Genomic DNA, 11,894 nt, shown 5'->3' with positions numbered 1-11,894 from the left:
CAGGGTGATCAAATTCATAAATCATTTAAACCTTATTTCTATGGAAAAAAGCTTTCTCTACTTGCTCGGTAAAACTTGCCAAAAAGATAACCCTTGCTTATTGCTTAAGTTCATCTCTGTATGCACTGAAAGGATGTATATTGTATTACCAGGTAAGGGATTGGGACAATTCACCTACTTCCAATTAACTTATCTAGAAGTTGTGATATCAAAGAGTGTAGTAGAGCACAAGAAGTTTGCTTGTTTTCCACAACTGGACCACAAGACTGTAGCTTACTGTCAATGTAAAATCAGTCTCCCATGAGCCCTTCACAGCTAAGCCTGAGACTCAGTTATAATACAGTGGTTGGAATTAGGCGCTAAGGGCCGAGAATTATCGTGGCTTCCCTACATAGCATTCTGAGCAGGATTGCATACGGTGTTGCATATGTGTGTACAAGTATTCCTTAGTAACACAACAGCTTGTGAAGAGGGTTATATTAGTAAGAATGCTGCTGGTAACCAGAGAAGACCCAATTCTGTGGGCTCATAAAGAGTTTAGAGATACCGAGAACCCTGGTTTCCTTCCTTCCTTCCTTCTCAACCTGTCACTCTCAGCATTTTCTTTCTGGCTAATAATACTCCTGATCAAAGATGCCTACCATGATTTCCAGGTGTCAAGTATAAGCCAACAATGTCCAGTGAAAGAAAATAACCTGTTTTTTCTTTGCCGTTAGTGATTGTAAAACCTTTCCCAAAGCTTGGCATGCTCCCCCTTGTGCCTCGACTACATCTGGCTCACTTGCCTGTTCTAATACCTGACAAAGGGAATGAGACCACTCTGGTTTAGATGGGTCATATTTACTCAAGTTGCCTGCATGAGAGTGGGCACTGGATCAAAACAGACGGCCAAAATGGAGAAGCAAATAAGGGCTTCTGAGCAGGCATAACCAAACTGCAACAGGGGGAAATGAAATGTTGAGGACCGATAAGATATCAGACTTCTTCTGCCCTGGAAGAAGAGATTGGTCCAAGACTGGTTCTCAACCACATCAAACTTAGCAGATCCATGTTTTACTATAACATGGGAACATTTGTTACCTCGATCACACCCACTATCCTAAAAAGAAATTTATATATAGCTCACCTATATACACAGTTTCAGAAAGGGTCAGTCTCCTGTCTTTACTGTGAAGGAGAAATGAAATCAATTTGCGATAAAACATGCATTTCAACATATAAACGCCCAGATACTACTACACTAGAAAACATGAAGTAAGTAGTCGGGTGTTTGCTCTTAAGCATGAAAGAAGTGAAATTGCTCAATCAAGTGCTGTTAACACTATCAGATATTTTAAAATGAAGACTGAATTCATGGGGCACCTGGTGGCTCAGTGGTTGAGCATCTGCCTTTGGCTCAGGTCCTGATCCTAGGGTCCTGGGATAGAGACCCATACCGGGTTCTCTGCAGGGAGCCTGCTTCTCCCTCTGCCTGTGTCTCTGCCTCTCTCTGTGTGTCTCTCATGAATAAATAAATAAAATATTTTAAAAAATAAGGCTGAATTCATGATTCATGAAAGCTATAAGGGTACATATAATGTGTACTCACAACATGTATGTTTTATTGGCTAAAGAACATTAATAACATTACTGTTGGAAATATCATTTTCCAATTAGTGATCAAATTCTTGCTGAAGTCTTTTTTTTTTTTTTTTTAAGATTTTATTTACTTATTCATGAGAGACACAGAGAGAGGCACAGACACAGGCAGAGGGAGAAGCAGGCTCTATTCCATGCAGGAAGCCTGATGTGGGACTCGATCCCTGGTCCCCAGGACCACACCCTGGGCTGAAGGCGGCACTAAACCACTGAGCCACCCAGGCTGCCCTCTTGCTGAAGTCTAGATTAAAAGAATAATATTCCTTCTGTTGGTAGCATAGTTTTTCTCTAGAGAATATTTAAATTATATAAGTAACAAGATAGCAGTCCTAGGCTCAGATAAAAAGGTAGCTTGATATTTTTATTGAAGTAATGTTGACATTTTGTAAGTTTAATGTGTACATTTGGTACATTTATATATTGCAATATGATTACTAGCGTTAGCTAACACCTCTATTATGTCACATAAATATCATTTCTCTTGGGGTGCCTGGATGCCTCAGTTGGTTAAGTGTCCAACTCGGTTTCGGCTCATGTTGTGATCTTAGGGTGGTGAGACTGAGCCCCACATTGGGCTCACTGCTTAGCGGGGAGTCTGCTTGAGATTCTCTCTCTCCCTCTCCCCCACCCATTCCTCTCCACTTGTATGCACATGCTCTCTCTCTCAAATAATCTTTAAAATTTTTTCTTTTATGTGATGGAAACAATTAAGATCTAGTCTCCTAGTGACTTTGAAGGTTATAATACAGTATTGTTGCCTATAATCACTATCCCGTGCATTAGATATCCAGGACTTACTTACCAGTTGAAAATTTGTACTTCACAATTTAAAAAAAATTAATAGTTTTTATAATAGTTTTAGATTTGTAGAAATGATGCAAAGTTCCCATATATCCCAGTTTCCTTTATTTTTAAAGTCTTACATTAGTATGCTAACTTGTTACCAGTAATGAAACTACATTGATGCATTATTATTAACCAAAGTCTAGACTTTATTTAGATTTTCTTAGGTTTTTTTTTTTTTTTAAGATTTTACTGTATTTGAGAGAGAGAGAGAGTGTGTGTGTGTGTGTGTGTGTGTTTGTGTGTTAGAGAGAGCGAGCACAAGCTGTGGGGAGGGGCAGAAGCTGAGGGGAAAGCAGACTCCCTGTTGAGCAGGAAGCTTGACAAGGGGCTCCACCCCAGGACCCTGGGATCATGACCTGAGCTGAAGGCAGACACTTAACAGACTGAGCCATCCAGGCGCCCCCAGATTTTCTTAGTTTTTAGCTACTTTCCTTTGTCTGTTACAGGATTTCATCCAGGATCCCATATTACATTTAGTCACGTCTCCTTAGACTCCTGTAGAATGTGATGGTTTTTTAGACTTTCCTTGTTCTGGAGAACTTTGATAGTTTTGAGGAGTGCTGACTAGTCAGAGTGTTTTCTCAGCTGGGATTTTATTAATAGGAATTTTTTTTCTCATGATGAACCTGGGATTGTGGTTTTATAGGAGAAAGCCTATAGAGGTAAAGTGTCTTTATCACATCTGATCAAGGGTGCACATAATCAACACGGTGTATCACTGATGTGAATCTTGATCACTAGGCTGAGGTGGCTTTGGTTGTTTCTCTACTGTCAAGTTAATCTCCACCTACCCCCTTTCCATGCTGTGCTCTTTGAAAGGAGGTCAGTAAAAAAAAAGAAAAAGAAAAAGAAAGAAAGGTCAGTTATGTGAAGCCCAACTTCTTAAGGGGAAAAGCAAGTTTTTTACCTATACGAATACTCAGTGAGACTTTTTAAAGTTGTGCAGGCCTTTACAGAATGTCTCACAACTCTGTCCCACGTCCACTAAGGAAGGACCAGTTGTGAAACTCAGGCGGAAATGCCCCATGAGTTTCCAAAACTACCCCTAGGGGTCAGGATTGCCCTGTGGAGAACCACTGGTCTCAGCTCTCAACCACTAGTTTCTGTAAAGTGGAGTGTGAACTTAGAGCATTTACAAAGGAATCTGAGTTCAGAATCAATAGTTTCATGCTTTTCTCTGTGGTTTTTTTTTTTTTTTTTTGCCTCTAACTCAGGAGCAGTTTTAGTTTTTTGTCTTTGAGAGTTCTTCAGAACATTCAATTTTCCTTTTACATAAACTTTCTTTGTTGCTTAAATTCATTTTGCATTTTATTTCATTTTAAAAGATTTTTTTAGAGAGAGAGCATATATGAGCAGGGGGAGGGGCAAAAGGAGAGGGAGAGAGAGAATCTCAAGCGGACTCTGCGCTGAGCACAGAGCCAGATGTGGGGTGTGATTCCAGAGACCCTGAGATCATGACCCGTAGTTGAAGTCAAGAGTCCTACACTTAGGGCGTCTGGGTGGCCCAGTGGTTAAACATCCACCTTCAGTTCAAGTCATGGTCCTGGGGTGCTGGGACCAAGCCCCATGTAGGGTTCCCTGATCAACAGAAAGCCTGGTTCTCCCTTTCCCCAGACCCCACTCATGCTCACTCATTCTCTCTCTCTCTCTAATAAATAAATACATACATACACACAATCTTTAAAATAAAGACAGAGAGTCCCACACTTAACTGACTGAGCCACCACGTGCCCCTGTATTTTATTTTAAACTAGAGCCTAAAAATGGACCACAAATCTATGGCACACTGGGAGCAGAAGCGCCACCCTGTGTTTATTTGAGAAAGTGCTAGTCAATATACACAGAAAACCAATGTAGTGTAATCATCATATTGAACAGCCTCACTCTTCCCCAGGGGTGGTCTCTGTACCAACAGCAGCAGCAGCACTGGACACCTAGTTAAAAATTAAGATCTTCAGGCTTCACCTGAGACCTCCTGAAGGCGAAGCTTTATTTTCAAAGGATCTCCAAGCAATTAATAGACACAATAAAGTTTGAGAAGCAGTTATACAGACTCTTTTCTAAAGCCACTAATATTAGTGTATCTCCAAAAATATGAATTATTTTTCTCCCACTATTATAAATATAGTAAAACACTCATTATTTGTAGCAATGAATATAAGGGACATGTATCTAATCTACAGACTTAGAGGTGTAAGAAATGGAATTTTTATTCTAATTACACATAATCTAAAGGCCCCATTTTCTAAAGGGGTAGGTAGAAACTGAATCTCAATAAATTCAGGCTCTCTCCTGCTGCCTTTATCTGAAGTAAAATCTTAAGTTCCTGTAATGTCTGGAAGATTGGAGGAATGTGAGCATCTGATCTTTCCACAGCAGAATCACTCTATTGACATTTGCTAAAATGTCAAGTATCCTTTTTGGTCCTTTGTTATAGATCTATGTAGTCTGCTGTTACACTATCCTGCATTCTTAAGGTTGAGGCTCTTTCAGGTCTGTCACCTTTCTTGCTACTTCATTCTTCTATTTCCATGCTGTGTCAGCTATTTCCCCATTCTGCTGTTTCCATGTTATGTCAAGGAACTCCCTAGGGCTAAGAGTTCTTCTCTATAACATTTACCCAGGGAACACTAGATCGTTCTGCAGCTCCTATATCACATGAGACCACGGGAAACTAAGTCATGAGGTTTATATATGGCCCACCTATTAGACATCTACCACGGCCATTTCCTCAGGGATCCACTAACATCCAGGGTTTCTACCCGGGATGCCAAATAGAGGGCCCCTTTCTATTCCAGAACTGCAGACACTCTGTCCCAGGACTCTGATTTCCCTTGACCTTAACCCACAGGTGTAGAGGAAGGTGGGGATTTACCAGGTCTCAGAGCTCTCCCTCCTCACAACTCGAAGCATGAAGTTTAGATTTTTAAAAGTCAAAGGCCCTTTTCTTTTGTAACATTCCAAATGCCCGTGTTGTAGCTGCCTGAGAAGAGAAGGGCCATGGGTCACAGAAATGTAGGGAGAAAAGTTAATGTTTTAAAGTACCATGCCACATGAATAATAGGATATAAATCCTTTAACTTTTTATACAGCATTTATAAACTCTTATATTATGTGGTGTGCTCAACATGAGTGGGGACACACAATCAATAATATTAAGTGTTCTCAAAGAATCAGAAGGTATGAAATAAGGGATGCTTTACTGAACATTATAATTTGTGCAGCAAACTGCACAGAACAACTACAGCACAACACTGAAGCAAAGTCAAGAGTAAAATAGGTTTATTTATTTATTAAATATTTTATTTATTTATGAAAGACACAGAGAGAGAGGCAGAGGCATAGGCAGAGGGAGGAGCAGGCTCCCTGTGGGGAGCCCGATGTGGGACTTGATCCAGGGATCCCGGGATCATGTCCTGAGCCAAAGTCAGATACTCAACTGCTAAGCCACCCAGGCATTCCATAAAATGGGTTTAAAAGCAATAATAAATAACCTACTCAGGGCTTTTAGTGGTAAGTTGTAACACCCAAAGGACTACTTTGAAGAATCCACCCTTAAATCAGTGCTCCCCTTTTGGGAGCAAGGACCCCTAGACAAGCAGGGCCTAGTGTTGTGGGGGTTGGAAGCAAAGATGCCCCAAGGGAATAACTAAGCAATGGTGGTAGGCAGGGGCTGCTCATATTTCCACCTTTTGGTTCCTAAACCCATATAATGCCTATTGGGACTACAGAACTAATAATGATACTTGATTCAGGGTATACAATGTGCCCTGGCAGATGGCATCATATCACTGCAGGGTTCTATCTCCAAGCTGACACCTCAGCTACATCTTTAGAAGAGTATCTCATCATACTCTCACACCAGCGGCTTCTCATCTCTCCAAATCTAATTTAAACTGGCTCAAGCACCCACATGCCATTACAAGGGAAGTTCAGAATCACTCTTGGTGGTGCAGTATCTGATAGCGGGTTCCATGGCTACATGTCCACTACTACATCTCCTTTGTTGTAAAATGGACCCTTCGGCTGTCATCACTATGAGAAAAACATGCTCCAGGCAGCCACTGCCCTTCTAGCCTAGATCCAATCATGGGATGCATGGAGCAGAGCCATCCCAGGTGTCCCATACGCTGAAAAAGAGTGACCTTAGCTGATCTGCATGGGCAAGAAATAAATGCTTATTGTATGCTACTGAGATTTTGTGGCTGTTTGTTACACAGCATTTTTGTGGCAATAACTGCTTGGCACACATTTATATCTTTACCCCCCAAATTTCTTAGTTCATTTGGTTCTTCTTTCTAACTTCTTAAGTGGAATGATTACTTATTAATACTATTTTTAAATCTCAAAAGTGCACTTAAAAATATTAGGTTTTCCTGATGATACAAACAAATGGAAAGATATTCCATGCTCATGGATTAGAAGAACAAATATTGTTAAAATGTCTATGCTACCCAAAGAAATCCACAGATTTAATGGAATCCCTATCAAAATACCAACAGCATTTTATACAGGATCAGAACAAATAATCCTAAAATTTTTATGGAAGCACAAAAGACCCCAAATGGTCAAAGAAATCTTGAAAAAGAAGAACTGGAGGTATTATAATCCCAGATTACAAGATACACTACAAAGCTGTAGTAATAAAAACAGTGTGGTACTGGCATAAAAATAAACACACAAATCAACAAAGAGTCCTGAAATAAACCTACAATTATATGGTCAATTAATCTATGACAAAGCAAGCAAGAATATGCAATGAGAAACATAAAGTCTCTTCAACGAATGGTGCTGGGAATACTGGAAAGCTACATGCAAAAGAATGGAACTGGACTACTTTCTTACACCACACACAAAAATAAACTCAAAATGAATTAAGGACCTAAACATGAGACCTGAAACCATAAACATCCTAGAAGAGAGCACAATCAGTAACTTCTCTGACATTGGCCATAGCAACATTTTTCTAGATAGGTCTCCTGAAGCAAAGGAAACAAAAGCAAAAGTATACTATTGGGACTACATCAAAATAAAAAGCTTCTGCACAGCAAAAGAAACAGTCCATGAAAGTAAAGGACAACCAACTGAATGGGAGAAGATATTTGCAAATGACATATCTGATAAAGGGTTAGTATCTAAAATATATAAAGAATTGATACAACTCAACACACACACAAAACAAATAATCCAATTAAAGAATGGGCTGAAGACATGAATGGACATTTTCTCAAAGACCTACAGATGGCCAACAGCCACGTGAAAAGATGCTCAAAATCACTAATCAGCAGGGAAATGCAAATCAAAACCACAATAAGATATCACATCACCCTTGTGAGAATGGCTAAAATCAACAACACAAACAACAGGTGTTGGTGAAGATTTGGAGAAAGAAGATCCCTCTCGCACTGCTGGTGGGAATGCAAACTGGTGCAGCCACTGTGGAAAACAGAATGGAGGTTCCTCAAAAATTAAAAATAGAGCTACGTGTGATCCAGTAACTCCACTACTGGGTATTATTCAGAGAATATGAGAACACTAATTTGAGAAGATATATGTACTCCTATGATTACTACAGCATTATTTACAATAGCCAAATTATGAAAGCATCCCAAGTGTCCATTGATAAATGAAAAGATAAAGATGTGGTATGTATACACAATGCAATATTACACAACCAGAAAAGAATGAAATCTTGTCGTTTGCAAAAACATGGATGGAGCTAGACAGTATAATGATAAGTGAAATGAGTCAGAGAAAGACAAATACAGTGTACTTTCACTCATATATGGAATTGAAAAGGCAGAACAAATGAACAAAGAAAAAAAGAGAAAACCACAAAATAAATTCTTAACTCTAGAGAACAAACTGTTGGTGACCAGAGAGGAGATAGGAGGGGGATGGGTGGAATACTTGAAGGGAATTAAGAGTACACTTAACCATGATGAGCACTGAGAAATGTACAGAGTTGAATCACTGTATTGTATACCTGAAACTAATATAGTACTGTATGTTAACTAAACTGGAATTAAAAAAAAATAGGTAATTAAGTTAAAATGAAAAACTAATTTAAAAAAATAAAAATATTAGCTTTTCCTTAGAACGGTTTTGCTCACACAGCACAGCTTTTATTTACTATGTAGGCACACAGTGTTATTCTTTTATATGTATTTTTTAAATGTCCATTTTGATTTCCTCTTTAACTCTAGAAGATAAATCTTATCTTGTTACCGTTTTGATGTTAATTGTAGTTTACTGCATTGTGGCTAGTGAATAGAACTGTGTCATTTCTTCCTGTTGAAATTTACTATAATTTTCTTTGTGAACAAGCATATGCTTGATTCTTGCTACTGTTCCTTGGACAAAAACGGAATGTATCTTGTTATGGTACACTAAGTTCTATTTACAACAGCTAGATCAAGCTGAGAATTTAATTAAAATACTCCACAGTCACTGCTATCCCCTCCCCCTCTTTATCCTTCCTCTTTTTCTTCTTCCTCTTCCTCCTCTTCCTCTTCTTATTTGTCTACTTGGTGCACTGAATTCTAAGAAACATATATTGAAGCCTCTTAAAAAAAAATGTAGTTTTACAATTTTTTTTTTTATTTTTGGTAAGTTTTTGCCTCCCATAGTTTGCTACTATAATTTTTGATACATAAAGGTTTAGAACAGATCTTCATTTCTTGGACTTTTATCATAAAAAATACCCTTTATTTTTCTGTGTAATGCTGTTGGTCTTGAATTCCACTATATGTGAAATTGATATTGCCACCTGTACTTTCTTTTTATTTGCATTTAGGTGGAATTTTTGCTCTTCTCTTCCTCCTTTAAAATTTTTCTACTTTATTATTTTTAGCTAGTCAAAGTACATAGAAAAAAAGTGAATCGTTTCCTTCTCCTCCAATAACATCTTTTTTTTTTTTCTTTACGATTGTTTATTTATTTATTCATGAGAGACACAGAGAGGGAGAGGCAGAGACACAGGCAGAGGGAGAAGCAGGCTCCTTGCAGGAAGCCCAATGTGGGACTCCATCCCAGGACTCCATGATCATGCCCTGAGCTGAAGGCAGATGCTCAACCGCTGAGCCACCCAGCAGGCGTCTCCAGCAACAGGGATCTTTTTTTTTTTTTAAAGATTATTTTATTTATTCAGGAGAGACACAGGCAGAGACATAGGCAGAGGGAGAAACAGGCTCCTCGAAGGCAGTCTGATGCAGAACCCCATCCCAGGACCCCGGGATCATGCCCTGAGCCAAAGGCTCAACCACTTGAGCCACCCAGATGCTCTCAATAACAGCTATCTTGAATAAATTAATGTTAAAAAGTTGGTGTATACCTATCCTTCAATACCATTCCTTAAAGTTCATAAGTAAGTATAACTGTGTTATGGTAGGCTGAATAATGGTTCCCCAAAATACTCAGGTCCTAATCTCTGGAGCCAGTGAATGTTACCTTCTATGGAAAAACAGTCTTTGTATATGTGGTTAAGTTGGGGATTTTGAGATCAGGAGATTATCCTGAATTATCCAGGTGGACCCTAAATGCAATCATAAATGTCCCTGTAAGAAGAGAGAGAGACATTTGACACAGAAGAGGAAAAGACAATCTGGCAATGCCAGTAGAGACTGAAGTGATATGGCCCCAAGCCAAGGAATGTTGGCAGCCACCAGAAGCTGGAAAAGACAAGGAACAGATTTTCCTCTAATGACTCTGAAGAGAATATAGAAATTCAACATATTTATAATACTCTTTGATATATCTTTAGACACATAAGGGTATATAGTGCTTTATAACTCTCAAGGTACGAATATAGGTCCAGGACTCCTATCTCTGCAAATCAAATTTAAATTGGCTCAATCATCCAGATACCATTTAGGTAGGAAATTCAGAATCACTCTATTGGGCTACTCCTATTGACCTGAAATTGATTTTTCTCAATGAAGTATGTGTGCCTTCTGTATCACAACCATCTGAAGATATTGTTAAAAACAGACTCCCCTGATATCCATCAATTAGAATCTCTGGCAGATCATTCTATGCACAACCAACACATAATCCTTCTTAGTCTGAAATTTCCACATGACTTCTAGACTAGCACTCCCCAATAGAATTTTCTACAATGAAAGAAATGTTCTACACGTGCATTGTGTAGCCCCTGGCCACATGTGGTTACTGAGTTCTTAAAATGTGACTAGTGTGACTGAGGAACTGAATTTCTAACTTAAGTAAATTTAAATAGTCACATGAGGCTAGAGGCTACCTACTGGATGGTGCAGTTCCAGATGGTTAGTCCTTGAGAGCAAATGCTGCATCTTCAATCTCTGTATCCCCTCTGTGCCTGGCACATGGTAACCTGTAAATAAAAACTGAAATAGGAAGCAGGCCTGCACTACTTTCATTTTTTGAGGTTCCTGGTATATTAAGAAGAAATGACAAAACAGGATTACAAAATTTGTGGTAGATTTTAACTGTTTACACTCTTTTTTTTTTCTTGTAATGAGGAATTTTAACATTTACTCTTAGCAACCTTCAAATATGCAATACAGTATTATTACTATTTTTAAAAGATTTTATTTATTCATGAGACACACACACACACAGAGGCAGAGACATAGGCAGAGGGAGAAGCAGGCTTCCTGCGGGAAGCCTGGTGCAGGACTCAATCCCAGAACCCCGGGATCATGACTAAACCTGAAGGCAGATGCTCAACCACTGAGCCATCCAGGTGTCCTGCAATACAGTATTATTAACTGAAGCCACCATGCTGTACATCCCATCCCCACGGTTTCTTTTATAACTGGAATTTTGTACCATCTGACCCCCTTCACTCATTTCACCCATTCTCCAGCCTCTGCTTCTGTCAACAACCAATTGTTCTCAGTATGTTTGAGCTCAGTTTTGTTTTTGTTATTGTTTTAGATTCCACATTTGAGTGCAATCATATGGTATTTGTTTTTCTGTCCGACTTATTTCACTTAGCATAATGCCCTCAGGATCTATCCAACTTGCTGCAAATAACAAAATTTCATTCTTCTTTTATGGCTTAATCATATCTATTGTTCATACATACTACAGTCTCTTTATTCATTCAGGAACACTTTGTTTCCACATCTTGGCTATTGTAAATAATGCTTTAATGAACATGGGAGTGCAGATATATTTTTAAAATAGTGTTTAGGGGTGCCTGTGTGACTCAGTGGTTGAGTGTTTGCCTTTGGCTCAGGGTGTGATCCCGGGGTCCTGGGATGGAGTCCTGCATCAGGCTCCCTGCAGGGAGCCTGTTTCTCCCTCTGCCTGTGTCTCTGTGTCTCTCATGAATATATAAGCAAAATCTTTTTAAAAAATAGTGTTTACATAAATACCCAGAAGTGAAATACTGGATCATATGGTAGTTCTATTTTTAACCTTTTGAG

This window comes from Vulpes vulpes, chromosome 1 (assembly GCF_048418805.1).
Source record: "Vulpes vulpes isolate BD-2025 chromosome 1, VulVul3, whole genome shotgun sequence".
Taxonomy (NCBI): domain Eukaryota; kingdom Metazoa; phylum Chordata; class Mammalia; order Carnivora; family Canidae; genus Vulpes; species Vulpes vulpes.
The sequence above is the reverse complement of the archived record's forward strand: the minus strand, read 5'-3'. Positions refer to the sequence as shown.